General features: G+C 33.8%; 1 pseudogene; it reads right to left on the bottom strand.

The window, feature by feature from the left end:
- Nucleotides 1-644: 644 nt before the first annotated feature.
- On the bottom strand, nt 645-3677 carry LOC125843147 (uncharacterized; annotated as a pseudogene).
- Between the last annotated feature and the right edge of the window lie 2663 nt (nt 3678-6340).

The raw sequence follows: 6340 nt of genomic DNA, 5'->3' as shown, positions 1-6340 counted from the left end.
TATAAATATATATAGTTTTACATTCATTTTCTAATAAAGAAAACACTTCCTAATATACCAAACTAGTTAACTTTGTCCTCACATTGTGCGATTGTAATTTGCGAGAAATGATAGTGAATTAAAATAATTTTCTTATATTTAGTTAAATTGTGGAATTACGCCGAATACGATTTTGTTATCTATTTAGTTGAGTTGAAGAAATTAAAAAAAAAAATTTACACGTATAAAGATTAAAATTAAGTCAAACATAATAAATGTTACAAGGAGAATATGAACACATGCAAATGTACCAAAATTTAGCTCAATTTCAATAAATGTAAAAATTGTACTCATAAGAAAAGACCATCAAATTATGTTCTCAAATTTCTTTTATTTTTTATTTTAATCATCGGACTTCAACTTTATAACTTGATCAAACAAACGATCTGAATACACATTAAAAAAACACACACTACAACATTTTAGGGTTACGGCCACCCTAGAAAAGTGTTGTCTAAACTAGCAAAAAGTGTGCCCTTTGATAAAAGGCTACACTTTTTGACTTTCGACAACACTTTTTTGGGGATAGCCTAAAGAGGTGTAACCTTTGACTTTAGACAACACTTTTCAAGTGTTGTCGTATTAGCTACGCTTAAAAGCGTAGCCTAAAAGGCAAAAAGGCCACGCTTTGCAGCTACGCTTAAAAGTGTTGCCTTCTTAGCTACACGTTCAAATGTAGCCTAAAAGGCAAAAAGGCCACACTTTGCAGCTACACTTAAAAGTGTTGCCTTATCAGCTACACTTTCAAGCGTGGCCTTTTCTTCCATATTGCCCATAATTTTAAAGTGTTGCCTTTTCTATCTTATGTATGACAACACTTTGAAGTGTAGTCCTTGCCCATGTGCATACACAATTAACAGTCCTACGGCTACACTTTTAAGTGTGGCAATATTATTTTGGCTATAAAATATTTATATGCCACAATTTCTAATTAAAAAACACCAATATTGTTTTGCAATAAATAAACTCAAGCATCAAATTAGCTAATAAGTAACTCAAATATATAGATTTGCAATAAACTTCAAAAGATAGTATGTCTTGTGTACATACACATACTTATAAAACAATATTCTAAATATGTGTACACAATAATTGTTCAAAAAGTACTCTTACAATAGTTCAATATATTCTAGCAATGAATATAATTCACAAAATCAACTATAACGTATTCAAACTTTTACAATAGTTCAAACTCTTCATCATCCACTTCAATGAGATCAAATTGACTTGTGGCGACCCTTCAAATTTGACCACCTCCATTTTCCTACACATTTAAAATAAAATTAAAAATTAAAACCAATTATGAACAAAAAATCAGATTGTAGAATAGGAGCATGTGGAGCCTGATCATAGACATATGATTTCGGATGAATCTACAAAATTGGATAGCAAAGTGATCCGTGGAGCTGATGAAGATAATCACAAGCATAGTGGCAACAAGTCTTGTGCAGCAAAAGGTTCTGACTCATTTTTGAGTTATTCCGAAAGAGAGTCAATGACTACAAATCAGGATGCAAATAACCAAGAGATTAAAGCGTTAAGCTAGTACAAGAAGCAATCGAGAGAATTCTTCTTCCAGAAGTTCAAGATCACTCATATTATCAATCAGCAACAAGTAGTGAATGTAAGTCATGAACACTTCTACAAAACGAACAGATAATAGAAGCAGAAGATGAAGACAAAACTCCTCTTTTTATGTATTAAATTTTCTGCAAACAAACAGATAACAGAAGCAGAAGATGAAGACAAAACATACAGAAAATAGGTGAAAAAACAGAAGCACATCAGCATGTAGCATTTGATATCACAACATATTCTTTCAGATGTTGTATCAAAAATAGGGAATGAACAACTCGATGAGATAAATAACAACAAAACACTAGCTGAAACGAATACATACAACTCTTCTTAAGATTTCTCGGAAGAAAATGATGATATATATTAGCCACAATGGGAGAAGTTTCAGCATAAATGATGCTGTCAATCTCATAAGAGAAACAGTTAGTCAGATCCTAACAACATTGACTCGAGATGATTCATCCAATACACAGAGTGTCACTAATGACATTGTTCAAGATGAAGAGCCACCAAAAACTGATCATACAGGTGGCAGAGAGCGAAACAGTACAAATTCACTCTACGAAAGCTTAAGACATCGTGACAGTCAATTAGAAACAATGGATTTTGTTGCTAATTAATAATACTATCACCAAGAGTAAATTTGAGCCACCAAAGTCTACGAACTGGAGCAAGCTGAAGAAATGGATCCTCCTTAAGAGATCAATAAAGGTATTAGAAAGAGCTCGAAAAGTCAATTGACAACCCTTCAACTTTTGCCCTGAACCAGCTCCCTATATTATTATCCAATCGTTTGCTGTTCGACTAAGACAAAAATCAGGCTAAAAATGATATACCTATTGGCCTTGTGACTCCTATTATCATTACTAAGCAAGGACTGCCGGCTGGAGCCACAACTACACACAAATCAGCAACTAATGGGAAGAAGAACTACAGGCAGAACCACCATAAATTCTAGATCAATCATGCCAAAACTAGAGCTACTTTGAAAGATTCAAACATAAAGTTAAAAAGCTTGCAAATTAACTACCTTAATAAGTCAACTACCACAAAGAAGACTTTCAGAGAAACTGAGAGGACTAATTAGCCAACTATCACAAATTTACAATCACATAGGATATAGTTCTTTGGTATACTAATTTTCTAACTTATTGCTCTAAAAAAGAACATTTGAAAAAATACAAATACTTTTTGAAGATCTGGATCATGAGTTGACCCAGAAGAATGTGGAAGATTTTGGCCTTTTACAGGTTGTGCACTACTCGTATCAATAGGTGAAGCAATGTTAGATCGAACACACCCTGGCATATCTCGAACATTCAATCCAAGGTTGTTTTGAAGCAATTGACTAAAGAAATATCACATTTCTTCTCTCATTTCATTCATTTCTTCTTTTAGAGAAGTGATTTCATTGGCATGTTTATGTTTTAGCTCGTTAGTTTCCTCATCTTTCTTTAAAGAACTTGTTGTCACTGATCTACCATAGCACCTAATTCGACCAGGCTGCTCCTTTCCAAACACTGCCATAAAAGCATCATCTGCTGTTTCCTCAGAATTTTGGCGATTCTGAAGTTCAGCCTATTGAATTAAATTGACATCCATATTAAATGTAAGTACTTCTTTCTTTCTAGTGACTCAAGCATATTAAAATAAAAATATCACCCTCCTAGCAATATATAACTTTTAAAACTGAATTAAATTCATCACTAATCCACTTTAAAAAACTTACTATTGCAACTTGAGTATCGATGTGAAGATCCTTTCCCGTCTTTGTACGAGTTGCAATAAACATTTCAGACTTTGATGGTTTCTCATTGTTTTCTTTGGTTGCACGCTACAAATTATATCAAAAGAGATTAAAAAACGTATCAATATGTTCTAAAGAAAGCTTAAGATATGGTAAGTTTGTCATCCAAAAAGACAAAGTGGATTGGTCTCATGAAATTCAATTTTTTTACGAAATGTCTGCTAAGTATTACCAATGCCACGCGTACTCTTGCAAAATTAATAGGTCCCATTCGATGCCTCCACTTTTGCTTTTTCCTATTTCGAGAATTCATCTCACACATGGCTTATATTAAAATAAAAAAAGTTCTTTGAATTAATAAATAAAACAAAAAAAAAAAAATAGATATGATGCAAAATAAGTTGAAGAGTAGAAATGCACTATTTTAGTCTTACTTGAATAGTTGGGTGTTTCCAATACTTGATCAATTGACGGAATTGTTCTTCTGGCATGTCATCAGGACGTTTTGCTAGCATATCATCAACGGTACTATTTTTATCAAAATATCTCTCTTTAATTTTTTGTTTGTATCGCCTTCAAGTATCACGAAGACTAGTCATCACCCACTTTTTTCCTTCTACTGGAATTAGGAATTTGGACTATGCAAAATAAAATATATTTAGCTTCAGTCAGTAAAAACAAACAATAAAATATGCAATCTCAAAATTGATTGTTCTTACATTGATATATTCCCACATGCGCTTTTTCTTATCTTTTGGCACCGCATGCCAACTAGTGTACATCAAGTTGATGAATCTAGAGTTCCTTGAAATTGTTCCTATAAAGTTGGTTAATTCCGACACTATCTTACCAGTTGGTCCCACTGCTTGTCCTTTATCAAATGTCACCTTCTTTCTTTCTTTCAAATTTCGTGCGTGAATATCCTTACATGTTATTTTTCCGCGAACTTTTTTCGGCTCCAATATTCCTAGATTGACGTAACAGTAAGGAAATAAGAAATTTCTTTTATATAAGTAATAAATCTTACAACGCTTAAGAAATATCTTCTGTACCACAATCAATGCCAATTTCCTCGTCTATAGCACACTCATCCCCGCCGATTTCTTCTTGATCCACAAGATCATTAGCTACTTTGTGGTTATCAGTTTTTGTTTCATCATCTATGTGTATTGCTTGTTTTTTTTTTGAAACTGATCAAGTCTAGTAGCTGGTATGACTGACTTCCTCTTTACCTGCTTGCAGTTTGGTAGATCATGAATATCATGTTCTTTTTGTAGCTGTTGTTCTTCCAGAAACTGATCAAGACTTGTGGCCGGTAGGACCGACTTTCTCTTCACCTGTTTGAAGTTTAGTAAATCTTGAATATCATGTTGTTCCTCTGCATTACCAAGAGTTTCCCCCGTCACATGTACTGAAGTAGTAACACCTTTCTTGGAAGACGTTTGGAACCTAAAGTTGTGCATAGAAAGTTTAGTTCCTTTCTCTTGAATGGACTCTCCGGATTGAAATAAGCTCTTTTTAGTTTGTCCTTTCCCAACAACCATATGTGAGGTACCAAGCTCTTCCCTCGAAGACTAATGAATTACTGATTTGTACTCAAGCAATTTACTCTTTCCTTGTTGTGGAATGAAATCCTCAGAATTCTTTCTTTTATGTGCTATTGGTGCATGCTCTTTCTTAGCTTTATCATTACGTTCGTTAGCAAGTTGTTCTCTCTTAATCTTGAATTGGTTAGCCAATTCAGTACTTGATCGGTATTGCATATCAAAGTTCAGATTCTTCAGTGGACTTTGAGCTTTGTTCGAATTCGAACCCTTTTTCTTTAGTGCTACTGATTGACTCATTCCTCCCGCTTTCTTTTAATTTCTTTTTTTTCTATCCCTACAGTAAGTTAACCTACAAAACAATAATTAGGTGATTGTTAAATAGAAAAAATAAACCTGCAAAGAGAAGAGGTTCTAGCTTCATAATCATATACGTTCTAGGATTGTTAGATAGAAAAAGCTACAAAAGTATAACTTTAAAAGATTTAAATGTGTTGCCTTCATTGTGATAATGAGAATGAGTAGTGAAATTCTGTTGCAGCAAAAAAATTATACATTCACTGTGTTGCCTTCACTGCCTTCACAGAGGACTTATTTCACTGTGCTGCCTTCACTGTGTTGCCTTCACTACTTTCACTGTGTTGCTTTCATTGCCTTCTCAATGTTTATCAACCTTCACATCATCCCAGCTAAATTCTGTTGTAGCAAAAAAACTATGCATTAGGAACACTACAAAATAGGACAAAAGTATAACAGCTTGATCCTGCAGAAAAAAAAAAGAACCTCCTATGCCATCTATAGAAGAACTTCATTAAGCATGTCTGAATTAGAAAGCATCATAATTCAGAATTCTTATCTGAGAAAAGTAAGTATAATCATTGACTCTAGGAACAGCAAGAAAGCTGACTAGATCTAGTATAGTCATGTTTGTTGGAGCACATGCATGATTCACCCTATACAAGCAACAAATACCACAATTTACAAGTACCAACAACAACAACATACTTAGATATCTTAAGGTGTTTGTACAAAAACAGTGAAATAACAAAAAGAGTGAGTTAGCACTATATGGTCATCACAAAAATATTAAAACTCATGGTGTGTCATCTTCTGACTCATCGTCCGACTCATCTTTAGAATCGTCTTCATACTCATTTTCAGACCCGTCTTCACACTCTTCTTCAGACTCATTTTCAAACTCTTTTTCAGACTCATCTTCAAACTCTTTTTCATACTCAACCTCAAGTTGTTGAGTAACAAATTCCTCCGAAGGCACATCAATAACAGTTTCTGGTATATCAGTCCTTACTAAGGTAACTTCACCATCATCTTCTAGTATGGATGGTCCCATCAAGTGTTCAGACAACTCATTTTCATAACTTTGTGGGAGATCAGATTCAAATTCATCACTCATGTTAAACAAGTCTCTCGA

Source organism: Solanum stenotomum, chromosome 10 (assembly GCF_019186545.1).
Source record: "Solanum stenotomum isolate F172 chromosome 10, ASM1918654v1, whole genome shotgun sequence".
Classification (NCBI taxonomy): Eukaryota; Viridiplantae; Streptophyta; class Magnoliopsida; order Solanales; family Solanaceae; genus Solanum; species Solanum stenotomum.
This window is presented reverse-complemented; position numbering and strand designations above follow the sequence as displayed.